We start from the raw sequence: 22,242 nt of genomic DNA, 5'->3' as shown, positions 1-22,242 counted from the left end.
TGGCCGTTGTGCCGTTTTCAGTTTTTTTTCGCGGACCCATTGACTTTCAATGGGTCCGTGGAAAAATCGGAAAATGCACCGTTTTGCAGCCGCATCCGTGATCCGTGTTTCCTGTCCGTCCAGAAAAATAGGACCTGTCCTATTTTTTTGACGGACAACGGTTCATGGACCCATTCAAGTCAATGGGTCCGTGAAAGAACACGGATGCACACAAGATTGGCATCCGCGTCCTTGATCCGTGGCCGTAGGTTACTTTCATACAGACGGATCTTCGGATCCGTCTGTATGAAAGCCTTTTCAGAGCTGAGTTTTCACTTTGTGAAAACTCAAATCCGACAGTATATTCTAACACAGAGGCGTTCCCATAGTGATGGGGACGCTTCTAGTTAGAATATACTGAGAAATGTGTACATGACTGCCCCCTGCTGCCTGGCAGCACCCGATCTCTTACAGGTGGCTGTGATCTGCACAATTAACCTTGTGCATATCATAGCCCCCTATAAGAGATCAGGGGCTGCCAGGCAGCAGGGGGCAGACCCCCCTCCCTCCCCAGTTTTAATTTCATTGGTGGCCAGTGCGGCCCCCCCCGCCCCCCCTCTATTGTATTATTTTCATTGGTGGCACAGTGTGCGGCCCCCCCGCCCCCCCTCCCTCTATTGTATTATTTTCATTGGTGGCACAGTGTGCGGCCCCCCCCGGCCCCCCCCTCTATTGCATTAATATCATTGGTGGCCAGTGTGCGGCCTCCCCTCTCCCCCGCCCCCCCCCCCCCCCCCGATCATTGGTGGCAGCGGAGAGTCAGAAGCATCATACTTACCTGCTAGCTGTGCTGTCTGTGACCGGCCGGGAGCTCCTCCTACTGGTAAGTGACAGATCATTAAGCAATGCGCCGCACAGACCTGTCACTTACCAGTAGGAGGAGCTCCCAGCCGGTCACAGACAGCGCAGCTCGCAGGTAAGTATGATGCTTCTAACTCTCCGCTGCCACCAATGATCGGGGGGGGCGGGGGAGAGGGGAGGCCGCACACTGGCCACCAATGATATTAATACAATAGAGGGAGGGGGGGGCGCACACTGGCCACCAATGATAATACAATAGAGGGAGGGGGGGTCCGGGGGGGCCGCACACTGTGCCACCAATGAAAATAATACAATAGAGGGAGGGGGGGCGGGGGGGCGCACACTGTGCCACCAATGAAAATAATACAATATTTAATTTCAAATTTATTACAAGCCCCTTCACGTGTGAAAACACTACATACACACCCCACACAAAATAAAGGTTTACACGTTTCACACATCACACCCCAATAAAATATAAATGCCTCGTCCATCCAAACGTATATACTCAGCTGAAGAGGCATATACGCCATGCTTGCCTCCGACACTGAGTATGCCAGTGAGGGAGAAGAGGATGCCACTTTCCTCTATTGCTCTACCCCCTCATAATCATCATCATCCACTGATGAGGGACCCTCTAGAAGGCGCCCCAGGGTAGCAAAGGAGGCAGCCCCCCAAAGTGAGCCCACATGGACCCCACGCCATGACGATTGTCATCTCCAAATTCCAGATTTTGTGGGAAACTCTGGAATCCAAATTGACTGCACAGGCTTCACAGAAATAGATTTTTTCAAAATCTTTTTCTCAGAAGATTTTATGAATTTGATGGTGACCCAAAAAAATTTATACGCCCAGCAAATTATTTCCCAGAACCCAACTTTGCCATATGCTAGACCCCTAGGTTGGACCTTAGTAAGTGCAGAGATGATGACATTTTGGGGACTCGTGCTGCATATGGGCGTTGTAAAAAAAACAACCATTAGACAATATTGGAGTTCGGACATTTTCTACCAGACTCCAATTTACAGTCAGACCATGACCCGGAATCGATTAGTTCAAATTCGGAAATTCCTACACTACAATGACAAAGAACAGTCCTCACCCGAAAACGACCAAACATTTGACCATCTGTTCAAACTTAGGCCTGTCATTGAACACTTCAGCACCAAGTTTTCTGAGGTGTACAGCCCCGATAAAAATGTATGCATAAATAAGTCCCTATTACTGTTCAAAGCGAGGATTAGATTCCGACAGTACCTGCCTAACAAACGGGCAAAGTATGGCATAAAAATATACAAACTTTGTGAGAGTAGCTCCGGGTACACCGACAAGTTCGCGTTTATGAAGGGAGAGATTCCCAGGTAGAACCCCCAGAATGCCCTCCCATCCCAGGAGTTAGTGGGAAGATTGTGTGGGACTTACTGCACCCACTGCTGGATAAAGGTTACCACCTCTATGTGGATAACTATTATACCAGCATACCCCTATTCAGGTCCCTAGCTGCCAGATGTACTGTGGCTTGAAGCACAATGCGCAGAAATCAGAGAGGCCTCCCTAGATTACTGGTAGGGCAACCACTGAGAATGGGTGAATGTAGGGCTCTCCTCCATGATAACATGCTGGTGGTTAAGTACAAGGACAAGAGGGACGTCCTTGTACTGTCCCACATTCACACTAACGCCAGCTGCCCTGCCCCTGTATGTGGTACCACAACCACTACCCCCAAACCAGTTTGTATGCTGGACTACAACAGGCACATGGGAGTAGTGGATCTTGCAGATCAACTTATGAAGCCCTACAGTGCCACACAAAAAACAAAAGTGTAGTACAAAAAGCTGGCCGTACACACTGTACAGATGGCAATGTGCAATGCGTATGTGCTATTTCATTTTGCAGGCCACAGAGGAACTTTCCTTCAGTTCCAAGAGGTGGTAATCAAGGTCCCAGTACTTCAGGAAGTTATGGTGCCCGTGTTGTACCAGGGCAACATTTTCCAGGTCAAGTCCCCCAGACAGCAAGGAAGGGAAGGACCCAAAAAAGATGCAGGGTGTGTTCCAAATGGGGGATAAGGAAAGACACAATTTACCACTGTGAAACCTGCCCTGAAAAACCTGGCCTGTGCATGCAGGATTGTTTCAGAATCTACCACATATCCATGGAGTATAAATTAAATTTCATCCATGATGTACCCGGTAGTTTTAACACCTTATATCTCTGATTTAGTCCGCATAGCTTACAGATCCACTTTTCATCAACCACTACATATTCATTTCTATGAAACACCTATTGGGTCAAAAGTGCCCTTTCCACCACTTAAAATGTTCATACGGGGGTGCTCTTTCCGAAATGGGGTCAATTGTTGGGGTTTTTCATTTCTGGGGACCTCAGGAATTTATTTAATGCGACATGGCAGCTAAAATCCATGTCTGTTTAATCAGGACTACAAAAAACATATTTTGCATTTTGCCTCTAGAGCCCTGCTGTGCGCCCGTACAGCAGGCTACAAGCACATAAGGGGTGTTTGCAAAAAGGGGAGAAAATTAGTAACATATACTGGGGTGCATTTTCTCCTTTAACCCCTTGTAAAAGTGAAAAATTGGGGTCTGCTAGTAATTTTTCATTTTTACAAATGTGTGCTTTTAAATTCTTTCACCAGTATTTCTGTCTTCTGTGAGACACCTGTTTGCTGAAAAGTAACCTTTCCACCACTTAAAATGTTCGTACGGGGGTGCTCTTTCTGAAATGCGGTCACTTGTTATGGTTTTTCATTTCAGGGGACCTCAGGAATTTATTTAAAACGACATGGCAGCTAAAATCCATGTCTGTTTATTCATGCCTGCAAAAAACATATTTTGCAGTTTGCCTCTAGATCTCTGCTGTGCACCCGTACAGCAGGCTACAAGCACATATGCGGTGTTTCCTGAATGGGGAGAAAATGAGGATCACAACCTGGGGTGCATTTTCTCCTTTAACCCCTTGTGGAAAAAAAATTGGGGTCTGCTAGTAATTTTTTATTTTTTTTACAAATATGTGGTTTGAAATGCTTTCACAAGTATTTCTGTCTTCTGTGAGACACCTTTTTGCTAAAAAGTACCTTTTCTACCACTTAAAATGTTCGTACGGGGGTGCTCTTTCCAAAATGGGGTCACTTGTTAGGGTTTTTCATTTCTGGGTACCTCAGGAATTTATTTAAAACGACATGTCACCTTATATCCATGTCTGCCAATTCAGGCCTGTCAGCAAAATTCATATTTAGCTGTTCGACTCTAGATCCCTGCCATGCGCCTATGCATCATTTTTTGAGCACACATGGAGTGTTGGCGTATTTGGGGGGAAATGGGGAACAAAATGTGGGGTGCATTTTGTCTTGTTACCCCTTGTGAAAGTGAAAAATGTGGGTGTAAAGCAACTTTTTCTGGAAAAATAGTCATTTTTCATTTTCACAGCCAAGCATTTCCTAATTCAGTGAAACGCCCGATGGGTCAAAGTGCTCACTACACACTTTGAAATATTCCTTGAAGGGTGTAGTTTCCGAAATAGGGTCACTTTTTGGGGTTTCCACTGTAGGGCCACCTCAGGGTGTTTTCACATACGACATAGCTCCCAATTACCATTCTAGCTAAATCCGCTCTCCTAACGCCATATGGTGCTCCTTCCACTCTGAAGCCTGCTGTGCACCCATACATCAGTTTTTGAGCACATATGGGCTGTGGGTGTATTCGGGGGGAAATGGGGAACAAAATGTGAGGTGCATTTTGTCCTGTTACCCCTTGTGAAAGTGAAAAATGTGGGTGTTAAGCAACTTTTTCTGGAAAAATTTTTAATTTTCAATTTTCACAGCCAAGCGTTTTCTGTTAAATGCCCGATGGGTCAAAGTGCTCACTACACACTTGAAATATTCCTTGAGGGGTGTAGTTTCCGGAATGGAGTCACTTTTTGGGGGTTTCCACTCTAGGGGTACCTCAAGTGTGTATTTAATTGCAAGATGGTGCCAGTCAATTATTCCGGTGAAATCTGCCTTCCAGAAGCCATTTGGTGCTCCTTTGCTTCTGACCCCTGTGGTACGTCCATATAGCAGTATACAAGCACATATGGGGTATTGCTGTAATCAGGAGAAAATGGGCAATAAATTAGGGGGTGCATTTTCTCCAGTTCCCCCTTGTGAAAGTGAAAAATCTGGGCCTAAAGTAATTTTTTCTGGAAAAAATTTTCATTTTTCATTTTCACAGCCAATTCCATTAATCACTTTTGAGGACAAAGTTCTCACTACACATCTTTAAATATTCCTTGAGGGGTTTAGTTTCCAGAAATGGGTCACTTTTTAGGGGTTTCCACTCAAGGGGTACCTCAGGGTGTCTTTATATGCGACATAGCTCCCAAAAGCCAATCCTGCAAAATCTTTCCCACAAAAGCCCCATGGTGCTACTTCCCTTTTGAACCCTGCCATGCATTCATACATCATTTTTTGAGCACATATGGAGTGTTGGTGTATTCGGGGGGAAATGCGGAACAAAATGTGGGGTGAATTTTGGCCTGTTTCCCCTTGTGAAAGTGAAACATGTGGGTGGGTGTAAAGTAACCTTTTTCTGGAAAAGAATTTAATTTTTCATTTTCATAGCCAAGCGTTTCCTAATTCTGTGAAATGCCTAATGGGTCAAAGTGCTCACTACACACTCTGAAATATTCCTTGAGGGGTGTAGTTTCCAGAATGGGGTCACTTTTTGGGGGTTTCCACTGTAGGGCCACCTCAGGGTGTCATATGTGACAAAGCTCCCAATTACCATTCCAGCTAAATCTGCTCTCCAAAAGCCATATAGTGCTCCTTCTAATCTGAAGCATGCTGTGCGCCCATGCATCAGTTTTTGAGCACACATGGGGTGTTTCTGTAAACTCCAGCTTCAGGGTAATAGATTTTGAGTTTTGTTTTGTTGTTAACCCTTGATAGGTTGCAGAACAAATAGATAAAAATTTAAAATCTGCAAAAAAAAAGTGAAATTTTGAAATTTCATTCCCATATTCATTTAATTCTCGTGGGGCACCTAAAGGGTTAATAAAGTTTGTAAAATTAGTTTTGAATAGCTTGAGGGGTGTGGTTTCTACAATGGGTTGATTTATGGAAGGTTTCTAATATGTAAGCCTCAGAAAGTGACTTCCAAATTTGGGTTTGGAAATGTTTTTTAAAATTTTAAGATTTGCTTCTAAACTTCTAAGCCTTCTAACGTCCCAAAAAAAAAAAAATGTCATTTCAAAATTATCCAAAAATCAAGTAGACATATGGGGAATATAAAGTAATAACTATTTTTGGAGGTATTACTATCTATTATAAAAGTAGAGAAATTGAAATGAAATTTTTTTAGTCAATTTTACCACTGTCATGAAGTACAATATGTGACGAGAAAACAATTTCAGAGTGACACATGTCAGATTTGCTAAAAATGGCCTTGGCAGGAAGGTGAAAAATGGCCCGGTCCTGAAAGGGTTAAAGATATTATATATATGCATCGGCACACTAGGGCCAGCAAATAGCTCCAGTACAGCAGTGACAGCAGCCACACACATATGCTGTCAGGATCTGGGTACTCTTTGTAAAAGAGGCCCCATTTCCAACATGACACTGTCCTCCTGACACTCAGGTCTGTTTTGGGCTAAATACTCGAGAACCTGTCTGTCTATAAGGTCTCGAGTAGTTGAACCCGAAACAGGCTGAGGAGGAGCTCACTTTCTTTTTGTATCACGTCTGGTTATGTCAGATGCTGGATGTAACGGATCTCCTGGCACCCCGATTAGGTACCTCGGTTAATGGATGCTCTTAGTGCTTCCTGAGGGCTCCAAGCACTCCGCTCGACACCGTAACCACCATAGGAACAAGGAACAGGAACAGCTTATACAAGAGCTAGGGGTTAAAGCCAGGGGATTATACAGCGTATAGCAATCCCCACACACATGAGACGAGGCTCTATGTTGAAGGCCAAAACAGGAACTCTCTTTATTGAAGACCAACTCAATATATATACAGTTCAAGAAGTCTAACAACATAACGCAATCAACCATGAACAACATGCAAACAGACATCTCCCCCCCACTCCATAATGATTGAATAGGGAGAGAGGAGACACAGGTGATGAGATTATCTCCTGGGTGTAGCATAGGGTGATCTACTCATCTAGGAGTCGGCTACTCCTAGAGTCAGCTATCTTAATACCATCACTAACACAATCAGTGGGAGTCTCAGTACAGAGTTAACCCCTTTTTGTGTTGCTGAATTCACACCCTGCACCTTTAATGGGCAATAGGAAATATGTGTCATATAAATTCCACACATAAATCAGGGTTCATAGTTCCTTGTAACCCCAAAAGGTCTGAGGGGGTCTCCATAGTTCTGGGTCCATAGTCCGTAGGAAGGAGGCTAGCCCTCAGGCTTCTCCAGCAGCCCCAGTGACGGTTCAGTCCCTCACACTGGATATGTAACCTCGGGATAGAAACATAGAAACATAGAATGTGTCGGCAGATAAGAACCATTTGGCCCATCTAGTCTGCCCAATATACTGAATACTATGGATAGCCCCTGGCCCTATCTTATATGAAGGATGGCCTTATGCCTATCCCATGCATGCTTAAACTCCTTCACTGTATTTGCAGCTACCACTTCTGCAGGAAGGCTATTCCATGCATCCACTACTCTCTCAGTAAAGTAATACTTCCTGATATTATTTTTAAACCTTTGCCCCTCTAATTTAAAACTATGTCTTCTTGTAGCAGTTTTTCTTCTTTTAAATATTCTCTCCTCTTTTACCTTGTTGATTCCCTTTATGTATTTAAAAGTTTCTATCATATCCCCTCTGTCTCGTCTTTCTTCCAAGCTATACATGTTAAGGGATCTCCGCTGGTGGTGTTGCAGGCATTGGCAGAGATGCGGGCTCCTGTGGTGATATACCCAGAGTGCTTTCTGCTCAATGGCTTGCTGCTGGTTCTTCCTCTTCTGGACTGTCGACGTTTCTTTAGAAGGAAATTTGGAGAAATCTAAATTAATTATTTGACGATTATCAAAATGTTTTAGCATTATGCAATAAAACTATAAAAGTTAATTGTGACTGTGTGACACAGTAAAGGGAATTTTATGTGGAGGCGAGTATTTTCCTCCCAGTGTGTGCTGCTGAACTAATTAGCAGTCAGGTAAGGTCAAACACCGGGGTGGAGGGCTGAGACCCATGTGAGGGGAAACAGGCCGAATAAAGCCTGCTGATGGACTCTTGTTGGCAGAACAGGCCGCATGGTCTGAACTGACACCAATACTGCAAGGTGACTTATTTGCTTGAAAGTGTTTTTTTTTGTTCTGTGAACTTTCTAACGTGTGAATAAACACTGAACTTTTGGTTTACAAACTGGTTGGTGCCTCTATACTGCGTCCGCTTATCTTGTTTACCAGAGCGAATACTCACAACTGTCAAAAACATACAAGAACAAAATAATTTATCACTATAACCAGGATCTAGACATAATTGAAATTACTTTCCAAATAAATTCACATAAAAATATTTAAAAAATTGTACATGAAGTTTGTGCACTTAGAAAATGAGGGCAGGATGCTCTGAGAAGTTAGCAAACAACAAGCATTGCATACTGCACATGCCAGACAGTACAGGCATGTGCATTATATGAGGTAGACATGATGCTCTTGCACTTAGAAAATGGGAGCAGGATGCTCTGAGAAGTTAGCAAACAACAAGCATTGCATACTGCACATGCCAGACAACATACACTCAATTTTAATGGAAGAAAAAAAAGATCTCAAAGAAACTAAAACTTAAATTTACTTAGGCTACTTTCACACTTGCGTTCAGAGCGGGTCCGTCTGATATCTGCACAGACGGATCCGCTCCTATAATGCAAACGCTTAGATCCGTTCAGAACGGATCCGTTTGCATTACCATGAACAAAAAAAAAAAAATATATATATATATTATTTTTTTTGTTCATGATAATGCAAACGGATCCGTTTTGACTTTACATTGAAAGTCAATGGGGGACGGATCCGTTTGAAAATTGAGCCATATTGTGTCAACTTCAAACAGATCCGTCCCCATTGACTTACATTGTAAGTCTGGACGGATCCGTTTGCCTCCGCACGGCCAGGCGGACACCCGAACGCTGCAAGCAGCGTTCAGGTGTCCGTCTGCTGAGCGGAACGGAGGCCAAGCGGAGCCAGACTGATGCATTCTGAGCGGATCCGCATCCACTCAGACTGCATTAAGACTGGACGGATCCGTTCGGGGCCGCTTGTGAGCCCCTTCAAACGGAGCTCACAAACGGAGCCCCGAACGCTAGTGTGAAAGTAGCCTTACCAAGTACTTTATGTACTTTGGAATTCCCCTTTGCCCACTCATCAGGTATAAGTGTCTGTGCCACTTCTGCCCACGACCTTTCCTTACGGACACGGTCGTGGTACAGTTCAGACCGGGTGTCCCATAAATCCACTCTTTCCTGAATTAGGACAATAAGACACTCTACATGGCTTCCAACTGAATATGGAACTTCTGTCTGACTTTTGACTAGACTTGAATAGTCTGATAATGTATAAATTTTTCTTTGGGTTGGCTCAATAAAACTTTGTTGACATGGGTCTGCAAAAATGAAGATTACATACAGAAATACTTCCATAATCCTCATTTTTGCAGACCCATAGAATTGTATAGGACCACAGATTGTTTTTTGTGGACATTGAAGGGACATAAGACATTGAAGTTTTGTTTTGCGAGCTGCGGAACGAAAACACGGATGCGGACAGCACTTGGTGTGCTGTTCGCATCTTTTTAGACTCCATAGAAGTGAATGGGTCCGCATGTTATCAGCAATATGGCCGTCTGAATGGGCCCTAAGTGTCATATAATCATCTCACATACACATTTGTCAACAGTAACCAGAAAGTGGTCACCACCTTTAAGCACAGAAGTCTCAGTCCTGTATGTGGCAAAGGCTGAGACCTGGTGTTTTACTGACATATTCTTCAGTGGGTCAATACTAGGTTTAGCTGGCATGGTAGGTATGAGTGATACAAGCATTACATTTGTTTCATAAATATAGAAATATATAAAGCTCCAAAATATACTTGCGAAGAACCTTTATCTAACATAGCACTGCATGGCATTAAAGGGTTGTGTCACTTCATCAAGTGGTGTTTATCATGCAGAGAAAGTTAATACAAGGAACTTACTAATGTATTGTTATTATCCATATTGCTTCCTTTGCTGGCTGGATTCATTTTTCCATCACATTATACATTTTGCGTTTCCATTGTTACGCCCACCCTGCAATCCCAGTGGTGGACGTACTAGCACATTATAGGAAAAAGCAACAACATTATGGGAGATATTAATTTCTGCTGGATGAGTATCTGACTAAATGATTTCGCTATTTGCTATGATCAATGTTATTGTATTTATGTCAATATCTGTGTTGGCAGCAGTTCTTATATATGGTGTCCTTTAGCTAGAAGTGAGCACTGGTGATTATCACATATTGCTGGCAGTGATGGATGAACATCGTCAGGGACGGTTCGCGAACTTGATCAAATGTTCGCGAACCGCAAGTTCGCGGTGGGCCCTATTCACTTTAATGGCAGGCGAACCTGAAAAACCTTCAGCTTATATTTTCAGCCACCAGATACTTAGTAGAAGTGCACAAATAGTCCCACAACATGGACAGTGAAATACTAGAGGGGGATCAATGACAAAAATTCCAACAACAAAAAATTTATCTTAATCAGGGGACATTGTTATGCGTCCTAAAGGGAAATTCTCTGAAATGTGCCCTGTTGGAGCCTAGAAAATTTTTATTTTAGACCGCGGCAGTACGGGCCTTAAAAATTTGGCATTCACCTGACATAAAAGAAATTCTGATTATGTGGCTCGAGGTACATTATGCGGTCAATGGATAAAAATTTTACTGTAGGACACTGGACTACAGGCCAAAAACATTAGGCATTCATCGGACAGAAAAGATCAAGTGATTATGTGGCCGGAGGTATATTACACGGTCAATGGATATCAATTTTACTACAGGCCAGTACAAATACAGGTCAAATACATATGTTTAAAAGAACTAAAAATATAAAATTTGATTAAAAACATGGCTAACGAAATCCCCCCTCTTGAAAAAACTCCTAATGATAATAGTTGAAATTCGATAACACGTGGTCGTCACTGGTGTTGAATTCCTCCAAGGCCCCAGCAATTATTCATTCACCGTACAGAAAAGAACAAGTAAGTATGTGGCTGGAGGTAGATTACACAGTCATTGGATATCAATTTTACAGCAGGCCGGCTGACTACAGACCCCAAAAATTATGCATTCAGCGGACAGAAAAGAACAAGTAAGTATATGGCTGGAGGTAGATTACACGGTCATTGGATATCAATTTTACTGCAGGCCAGTGTATTTACAGGCCCCAAAAATTATGCATTCACTGTACAGAAAAGATCAAGTGATTATGTGTCCAGAGGTACAGTATATTAGACGGTCAATGGATATCAATTTTACTGAAGGCCAGTACAAATACAGGTCAAATACATATGTTTAAAAAAAAAAAAATATATATAAAATTGGATTAAAAACATGGCGAAATCCCCCCTCTTGAAAAAAAACCTAATGATAATAGTTGAGTTGTGGTCGTCATAGGTGTTGAATTTCTCCGAGGCCCAAAAGAGTAGGCATTCAATGGACAGAAAAGGCCTTTTATGCCTCATTATTTACATAAGACAGTGACCATTCTTTGTTCTTGGTGTTGTAGGATATGTGTGGGCTGGCATGAGGAAATTCAATTAAATGTGATCGTCACAGATGTTGAATTCCTCCGAGATCCATGCCTCATTCATTTTTATAAATGTGAGGTAGTCCACACTGTATTGAGCTAGGCGAGTGCGCTTATCGGTCACGATCTCCCCTGCTGCGCTGAATGTCCTTTTGGACAGGACATTGGACGAGGGGTAAGCCAAGAGTTTCATGGCAAATTGTGCCAGCTCTGGCCACAGGTCAAGCCTGCACACCCAGTAGTCCAGGAATTCCTCGCTTCGGCCGTTTACCCGATATAGTCGGACACCTGTTGGTCTAGGCGTTCCCTGAGTCTGGTTCCGGAGGACGGCTGTCGATGGGTTGGCTGCAAGAATGATCTCATATCTGAAGTGACCAACACATCTTCAAACCGTACTTTCTTGCATGCGCTGTTAGATTGGTACCCGTAACTGTTTCTCTGTGAGCGGAAATTGCGATGCCAGCGCCCACTAAAGCAGAATGCATCATTTCTCGAAGCAAGGCCTGGAAGTGCTGCATTCTGACAGCCCTCTGTGATGCTGGTAACATGTCCGCCATTTTGTGTTTGTAACGGGGGTCTAAGTACATTGCCACCCAGTACTGATCCTTGCCCTTTATGCTTTTAATACGGGAGTGCCTCTTCAAACACTGGAGCCTGAAGCCCCCCATTTGCACTAAACTGGAAGCGGTGGAGTGGCCTGGCTGCTTATCGTCCAGGAAAATCTCATCTTCGGTCTCCTCCCCATCCACGGACAACACCAGGGATCCCAGAAGAGTTTAAAGCATGCTCTTCTTGCTTCTCCTCCCCCCCGGCATCCTCCTCCTCTGACTCCTCTTCAGACTCCTGTTGACTTGTCTGTGATGGAGTAGCCCCCCTGGGAATTCATCCAGCATTGCAACTTCCTCATCTTCTTGGTCCTGCTCCTAGACGGCTTGATCAATGACACAACGCAATGTCAATCTCCAGAAAGAAGGCGTAAGGTACGATATCACTGATGGCGCCCTGGCTGCGACTGACCAGTTTGGTGATCTCATCAAATGGCCGCAGAAGTCTGCATGCACCGCGCATGAGCAGCCACTGGCGCGGTGAAAAAAAAATAAGCTCCCCAGAACCTGTCCTGCCTCAGAGTTCGTACAGGTAGTCGTTAACTGCACATTTCTGCTGGAGCAGCCTATCAAGCATATACAAGGTGGAGTTCCATCGCGTCAGGCAGTAACAAATCAGACGTCTGAGCCATGGTCGTGTAAAATCTTCTAAAATGGCCAGAGATATTCCTGGCCTGCCGCAAGACAACCTGGACCCCAGGATATTTTGCCACGAATCACTGCACGACTAAGTTCAGGACGTGTGCCATGCACTGCACCTGTGTCATTTTGCCTTGTTTCAGTGCGCTCAGCAGATTGGCACCATTGTCGCAAACCACTTTACCAACTGTCAAATTGAGTGGGGTTAGCCACTGATCTGCCTGTGACTGCAAAGCTAAAAGGTGTGGCTCTTGGCTTCCAGGCACAACAGCTGCAGAACAGCGTGGCAATGTCTCACCTGGCACGTCGAATAGGTTCTGGGGAGCTTGGGAGGCGCAACGGAAGAGGCGGTAGCAGTGAAAAAGGAGGAGGAGATGGAGTAGGAGGAGATGGAGTAGGAGGAGGAGAAGAAGAGGCAGGCCTGCATGCAATCCATGGTTGGTTGCATGCTTGACAGCCATGGGTTGCATGCTCGACAGCCGTCAGAAGGTTCACCTAGTGGGCAGTACAAGTTATGTACCTTCCCTGCTCGTGTTTGCTAGACCACGTGTCTGTGGTCAGATGTATCTTGGCACCAACAATGTGTGCCAGAGAAACACTCACTTGCCGCTGAATATGGCCATATAGCTCTGGGATGTCCTTCCGGTGACCTTCCATTGTGGTGTGCCAATTGCAACAAATTTTCTAAAGGCCTCCGAGTCCACCAGTTTATATGGCAGTAGTTGGTGGGCTAGCAGTTCCGACAAGCCAGCGGTCAGCCGTTGGTCAAGGGGGTTATCTGGTGTCATCAACTTTTTACATTCGAACATTTGGGCCATGGAAGCCTGCCTTTTGCCGGATGAACGCGACGACGGCACGGTGAAAGGTGGAGTGGAGGACAAATGGGAGGAGAGAGGAGATGGAGAAGAGGTAGGACGTGGAGCGCCGGGAGTGTGGCTTTGTGGGTTCTGACAGTGTTGCTCCCACTGGGCTCGGTGAGTGTTGGGCTTACCGCGACTTATGCGTTGACAGCACAGGCTGCAGATTGCAACACTATTGTCAGCAGCTGACAAGTTAAAAAAATCCCACACTGCGGAGCCATGTGCAGGCATCCTGGAAGCGCCAGATGTAACCGTGCATGGTGGATGGCTCGATCCAGATATATTTGCAGTCTGCTTTTTGTCTCTTGTACACTGCGAGTTCTGCCTGCTTCTCCTCCTTCTACCCCCTATCTGCTGCTCCATCTCTCCCTCTGAACTCCCCTCCTTTTCCTCTCTTGTGGGCACCCACGTGACATCTATCGACACGTCATCATTGTCACCTTCACCACCACTGACATTAGAGATCTCGGAGTAGGCAGCAACAGTGGGGACCTCCATCCTTGGGCTGATCTGGGTACTGTCGTCAGACCGTTGGGCTGCGGCTGTTGCTACCTCCTCTTCCTGATCCGATGCTAAGAATGGCTGTGCATCGGCAAGGTCTGGGAATGGATGGGAAAATAATTCCTCTGACTCGAGTGGAGGGGCTATGGTGGTGGTAGTGGTGTCTTTGGGGGTGCACACAGCAGAGAGTGAGGAGGGTGCAGATACAGAGGATGAGGAGGGTGCAGAAGCGGAAGGCTGAGTGAGCCACTCAACCAACTCTGGTGCGTCCTTTGACTTAATAGCAAGCACCTTCTCCAACTTCCTACTTAGGCTCCTGCCTGGTGTACTTGCCCGACCCCTACCACCCCTGCAGAATGGCCTCCCTCTTCCTCTGCCTGTCATTTTCAAAATGACCCTTTGACAAGGTTCCTATAAAAGAGCAGTATTCGTGGAAGCAGGTATATCGCAGGCCTCAATCAATATTTGGTGAAAGTTGGTATATCAAACCCCTTAATCAATATTTGGTTGAAGCCGGTGTATCACAGGCCTCAATCAATATTTGGTGGAAGCTGGTATATCAATCTCCTCTATCAGTATTATGTGGAAACAGGTATATAGAACCCCTTAATGAGTATTTGCTCGAAGCTGGTATATCAAACCCCTTAATCAATATTTGGTGGAAGCTGGGGTATTGAAGGCCTCATACAATATTTGGTGGAAGCCGGTATAGCAATCCCCTCTATCAGTATTTTGTGGAAACAGGTATATAGAACCCCTTAATGAGTATTTGCTGGAAGTCGGTATATCAAACTCCTTATCAATATTTGGTGGATGCTGTTGTATCACAGGCCTCAATCAATATTGGTGGAAGCTGGTATATCAATCCCCTCTATCAGTATTTTGTGGAAACAGGTATAGAGAACCCCTTAATGAGTATTTGCTGGAAGCTGGTATATCAAACCCCTTAATCAATATTTGGTGGAAGCTGGTGTATTGCAGGCCTCAATCAATATTTGGTGGTAGCCGGTATATCAATCCTCTCTACCAGTATTTTGTGGAAACAGGTATATAGAACCCCTTAATGAGTATTTTGTGGAAGCCAGGATATCAAACCCTTTAATCAATATTTGGTGGAAGCCGGTTTATTGCAGGCCTCAAGCTACCATATTTTTCGCCCTATAAGACGCACCGGCCCATAAGACGCACCTAGATTTTTGAGGAGGAAAATAAGAAAAAATATATTTTGAACCAAAAGGTGTGCTTTTGGTGGGTTTTGAACTAATAGTGGTCTGTGGATGACACTATTATGGGGGATCTGTGGATGGCACTGTTATGGAGGCATCTGTGGATGGCACTGTTATGGGGGCATCTGTGGATGGCACTGTTATGGGGGCATCTGTGGATGGCACTGTTATGGGGGCAGATGTGGATGGCACTGTTATGGGGGATCATTGTGGGGGCATCTGTGGATTGCACTGTTATGGGGGAATCTGTGGATGACACATATATAGCATCTTATCTAATGTGTCATCCACAGATCCCCCATAACAGTGTCCCTGTGTAATGAATGGGGGCCGGCATCTGGTTCTGTAATGACAGCGGGGCCCGGTGCAGTCACTGTATTCTACTACACCGGGCCCCGCTCACTGTAGTATAATCATATCTAACTTGTGGGTATTGTTAAAGTATTCAAATCATGTTAAATCCATTGCTTGTAATACTTACTACTAACTTCTAGGAAGTCAGGAGGCCGGGCGGGCTCTCGCAGCGTAGCTCACTACGTCATGCACCTTCACCGCCTTCTTCATTCATAAAGTGGGCGGAGCAGGTGCGTGATGTAGTGAGCTACGCTGCGAGCGCCCGCCCGCCCGGCCTCCTGACTGCCAAGAAGTTAGTAGTAAGTAGTACAGTGCTGGATTTAAGATGATTTGAATACTTTAACAATACCCACAAGTTAGATATGATTATACTACAGTGTATTAGAATACAGTGACTGCACCGGGCCCCGCTGCCATTTCAGAACCAGATGCCGGCCCCCAGCCCCTCCTCCCTCTCAGCCGATACACCCGACGGTCGCAGCATTCGCCCCATAAGACGCACTGCTATTTTTTTCCCACTTTTGGGGGGAAAAGTGCGTCTTATAGGACGAAAAATACGGTTAATTTGGTGGAAGCCGGTATATCAATCTCCTCTATCAGTATTTTGTGGAAACAGGTATATAGAATCCCTTAATGAGTATTTGCTCAAAGCTGGTAAATCAAACCCTTTAATCAATATTTGGTGGAAGCTGGGGTATTGAAGGCCTCAATCAATATTTGGTGGAAGCCGGTATATCAATCCCCTCTATCAGTATTTTGTGGAAACAGGTATATAGAACCCCTTAAAGAGGGCCTTTCATCAGGCTAGCTCTAGTCTAATTATTATCCTACCTTACTGTATAGGTCGGCCCCCACTGATGCCATGGCACTTTTTTTCTACAGAACCCCCGTTCGTCCGCTGTTGGCCCCGTATATTTTGACGCCTTATATTATAATAAGGCGACTTAGTTATACTAGGCGGATACTTGTATTTTCCCTGGGAGTGGTTATCTTCTCCATGGCTGTGAGCACATCGAATCAAAGCGCCCCACTCTAAGCCAGGGAGAATGAGCTCAAGTTCTCGCGAGAATCGCAAGAACTTGAGCGTGTAGACATCCTTGAGCTCATTCTCCCTCGCTAAAAGCGGGGTGCTCTGATTGGATGTGTTCTCAGCCAGGGAGAAGATAACCACTCCTAGGGAAAATACAAGTGTCCACCTAGTATAACCGAGTCGCCTCATTATAATATAAGGCGCCAAAATACACGGGGCCAACATCGCATGAACAGGGGGTTCTGTAGAAAAAAATAAAAGTGCCATGGCATCAGTGGGGGCCGCCCTATAAGGTAGAATAATAATTAGACTAGAGTTAGCCTGATGAAAGGACCTCTTTAATGAGTATTTGCTGAAAGCTGGTATAGCAAACCCCTTAATCAATATTTGGTGGAAGCTGGTGTATCGCAGGCCTCAATCAATATTTGGTGGAAGCCGGTATATCAATTCCCTCTATCAGTATTTTGTGGAAACAGGTATATAGAACCCCTTAATGAGTATTTGCTGGAAGCTGGTATATCAAACCACTTAGGCCTCTTTCACACTTGCGTTGTTGGGATCCGGCATGCACTTCCGTTGCCGGAGGTGCCTGCCGGATCCGTAACAACGCAAGTGTACTGAAAGCATTTGAAGACGGAACCGTCTTCCAAATGCTTTCAGTGTTACTATGGCACCCAGGACGCTATTAAAGTCCTGGTTGCCATAGTAGGAGCGGGGAGCAGGGGAGCGGTATACTTACAGTCCGTGCGGCTCCCCGGGCGCTCCAGAATGACGTCAGAGCGCCCCATGCGCATGGATGACGTGATCCATGTGATCACGTGATCCATGCGCTTGGGGCGCCCTGACGTCACTCTGGAGCGCCCGGGGAGCCGCACGGACGGTAAGTATGCTGCTCCCCTGCTCCCCGCTACACTTACCATGGCTGTCAGGACTTTAGCGTCCCGGCAGCCATGGTAACTATTCAGAAAAAGCTAAACGTCGGGTCCGGCAATGCGCCGAAACGACGTTTAGCTTAAGGCCGGATCCGGATCAATGCCTTTCAATGGGCATTGATCCCGGATCCGGCCTTGCGGCAAGTCTTCAGGATTTTTGGCCGGAGCAAAAAGCGCAGCATGCTGCGGTATTTTCTCCGGCCAAAAAACGTTCCGTACCGGAACTGAAGACATCCTGATGCATCCTGAACGGATTACTCTCCATTCAGAATGCATTAGGATAATCCTGATCAGTATTCTTCCGGCATAGAGTCCCGACGACGGAACTCTATGCCGGAAGACAATAACGCAAGTGTGAAAGAGCCCTTAATCAATATTTGGTGGAAGCCAGTGTATCGCAGTCCTCAATCAATATTTTGCTGAAGCTGGTGTATCACACCGCTCAATCAATATCTTGTCGAAGCAGGTATATCAAACCCCTTAATCAGTATTTTGTGGAAGCAGTTACATATCGCACCCCTTAATCAGTTTTTTGGTGGCAACAGGTATATCACACCAGTTGCAATTAGTTATTCCAATAGCGTTTGTCCTTCTATCTAGCTACATCACTACAGAAATACAGCGCTCCATACCTCTTACATCCAGTGACATCTCCTTTGATGTAGATGTTCTCTGTCCTCGTCTTCTCCTTTCAGACCAGACCACCATTTTGTCGCCATTTTCTGTCTCTGCATCATCCTCCCATCTTCTGGACAAATCATCCTACTACCCCCAATACTGAGCCGCTGTGCTCCCCAATACTATACTGCAGAAACAGATTATACCCCTGATAATACTAGTACCACACAGAGCCCCCCATATAAATTACGCCTTCTTTGTGGCCTCAGTAGAAGCCCCCATAGTGCCCCATAATAATGTGCCAGTAACAAATGCCCCCCATAGATATCCCTCAATTATGTGCCAGTAACAAGTGCCTCTCTCCCCCCATGTGCCAGTAACAAGTGCCTCTCCCTCCATGTCCCAGTAACAAGTGCCTCTCACCCCCCCCATTTGCCAGTAACAAGTGCCTCTCCCCCATGTACCAGTAACAAGTGCCTCTCACCCCCCATGTGCCAGTAACAAGTGCCTCTCACCCCCATGTGCCAGTAACAAGCGCCCCTCACCCCCCTCATGGGCCAGTAACAAGTGCCTCTCCCCCCCATGTGCCAGTAACAAGTGCCCCCCCCCCCATGTGCCAGTAACAAGTGTCCCCCATGTGCCTGTATCAAGTGCCCCCCATATGCCAGTATCAAGTGCCCCCTCATGTGCCAGTATCAAGTGTCCCCCCCATGTGCCAGTATCAAGTGCCTCTCTCCTCCCCAGCCCATGTGCCAGTATCAAGTGCCTCTCTCCTCCCCCCATGTGCCAGTATCAAGTGCCTCTCTCCTTCCCCCCCATGTGCCAGTATCAAGTGCCTCTCTCCCCCCCCATGTGTTAGTATCAAGTTCCTCTCTCCTTCTCCCCCCCCCCATGTGCCAATAACAGATAGTCCAGAAAAAAAACACACTTTTACTTACCTCCGCTGCGATGCAGGCCTCTTCTGGCCTGTGTCCCACGCTGTACGGCTCAGGCGGCATGATGACATCATCACGCCGCATGAACCGGCCTCTGATAGGCTGCGGGCCTTGTGCCGGCAGCCTATCAGAGGAACAGGGAAGGGAGATGCCTCTCCCTCCCCTGCCCCACAGCACAGCCATCTGTATCGCTGTCCTAAGGACGGCGATACAGATCTCTATGGAGAGGAAAGCTTCCACAATGGAAGCGTTCATCTCCCTGTGACCTGCTGCTGCCGCGGGCCCCTTTCCTGGCTGGGCCCTCGGACCACATCCGAAGTGCCCGACCGCTCAGTCCGCCCCTGATCACACCAGTTGCAATTAGTTATTCCAATAGCGTTTGTCCCTCTATCTAGCCGCGGTATCTTAGCAGAACTGCACACAACTGCTGCACAATAGAAATGCACTATAATATACTTTCTATGTTAGAAGGTATATTATAGGTATATCACACCCCTCAATCAGTTTTTTTTTGGGGGGCAACAGGTATATCACACCAGTTGCAATTAGTTATTCCAATAGCGTTTGTCCCCCTATCTAGCTGCGGTATCTCAGCAGAACCGCACACAACTGCTGCACAATACAAATGCACTATAATATACTTTCTATGTTAGAAGGTATATTATAGGTACATCACACCCCTCAATCAGTTGTTTTTTTGGGGGGGGGCAACAGGTATTTCACACCAGTTGCAATTAGTTATTCCAATAGCGTTTGTCCCTCTATCTAGCTGCAGTATCACAGCAGAACCGCACACAACTGCTGCACAATAAAAATGGACTATAATATACAGTCAGGTCCATAAATATTGGGACATCGACACAATTCTAAAAATTTTGGCTCTATACACCACCACAATGGATTTGAAATGAAACAAACAATATGTGCTTTAACTGCAGACTGTCGGCTTTAATTTGAGGGTATTTACATCCAAATCAGGTGAACGGTGGAGGAATTACAACAGTTTGCATATGTGCCCCCCACTTGTTAAGGAACCAAAAGTAATGGGACATAATAATAATCATAAATCAAACTTTCACTTTTTAATACTTGGTTGCCAATCCTTTGCAGTCAATTACAGCATGAAGTCTGGAACGCATAGACATCACCAGACTCTGGGTTTCATCCCTGGTGATGCTCTGCCAGGCCTCGACTGCAACTGTCTTTAGTTCCTGCTTGTTCTTGGGGCATTTTCCCTTCAGTTTTGTCTTCAGCAAGTGAAATGCATGCTCAATCGGATTCAGGTCAGGTGATTGACTTGGCTATTGCATAACATTCCACTTCTTTCCCTTAAAAAACTCTTTGGTTGCTTTTGCAGTATGCTTTGGGTCTTTGTCCATCTGCACTGTGAAGCGCCATCCAATGAGTTCTGAAGCATTTGGCTGAATATGAGCAGATAATATTGCCCGAAACACTTTTTGTCAGCAGTCACATCATTAATAAATACAAGAGAACCAGTTCCATTGGCAACCATACATGCCCACGCCATGACACTACCACCACCATGCTTCACTGATGAGGTGGTATGCTTAGGATCATGAGCAGTTCCTTTCCTTCTCCATACTCTTCTCTTCCCATCACTCTGGTACAAGTTGATCTTGGTCTCATCTGTCCATTTTTTAGATGTCGTTTGGCAAACTCTAATTTGGCCTTCCTGTTTTTGAGGCTCACCAATGGTTTACATCTTGTGGTGGACCCTCTGTATTCACTCTGGTCAAGTCTTCTCTTGATTGTTGACTTTGACACACATACACCTACCTCCTGGAGAGTGTTCTTGATCTGGTCAACTGTTGTGAAGGGTGTTTTCTTCACCAGGGAAAGCATTCTTCGGTCATCCACCACAGTTGTTTTCCGTGGTCTTCCGGGTCTTTTGGTGTTGCTGAGCTCACCGGTGCGTTCCTTCCTTTTAAGAATGTTCCAAACAGTTGTTTTGGCCACGCCTAATGGTTTTGCTATCTCTCTGATGGGTTTGTTTTGTTTTTTCAGCCTAATGATGGTTTGCTCTTTGGATCTCATCTTGAGAGTTGACAGCAACAGATTCCAAATGAAAATAGCACACTTGAAATGAACTCTGGGTCTTTTATCTGCTCACTGTAATTGTGATAATGAGGGAATAACACACACCTGGCCATGGAACAGCTGAGAAGCCAATTGTCCCATTACTTTTGGTTCCTTAACAAGTGGGAGGCACATATGCAAACTGTTGTAATTCCTACACCGTTCACCTGATTTGGATGTAAATACCCTCAAATTAAAGCTGACAGTCTGCAATTAACCACCTCAGCCCCCAGTGCTTAAACACCCTGAAAGACCAGGCCACTTTTTACACTTCTGACCTACACTACTTTCACCGTTTATTGCTCGGTCATGCAACTTACCACCCAAATGAATTTTACCTCCATTTCTTCTCACTAATAGAGCTTTCATTTGGTGGTATTTCATTGCTGCTGACATTTTTACTTTTTTTGTTATTAATCGAAATATCTCCGTACTCAGGAGAAGGTGGGGAATGTGTTTTGGGGTGTCATTTTATATATACCCATGCTGGGTGAGAGAAATATCTTGGTCAAATGCCAACTTTGTATAAAAAAATGGGAAAAGTTGTCTTTTGCCAAGATATTTCTCTCACCCAGCATGGGTATATGTAAAATGACACCCCAAAACACATTCCCCAACTTCTCCTGAGTACGGAGATACCAGATGTGTGACACTTTTTTGCAGCCTAGGTGGGCAAAGGGGCCCATATTCCAAAGAGCACCTTTCGGATTTCACAGGTCATTTTTTACAGAATTTGATTTCAAACTCCTTACCACACATTTGGGCCCCTAGAATGCCAGGGCAGTATAACTACCCCAC

The sequence above is a fragment of the Bufo bufo genome, chromosome 2, assembly GCF_905171765.1.
Source record: "Bufo bufo chromosome 2, aBufBuf1.1, whole genome shotgun sequence".
Taxonomy (NCBI): Eukaryota; Metazoa; Chordata; class Amphibia; order Anura; family Bufonidae; genus Bufo; species Bufo bufo.
This window is presented reverse-complemented; position numbering follows the sequence as displayed.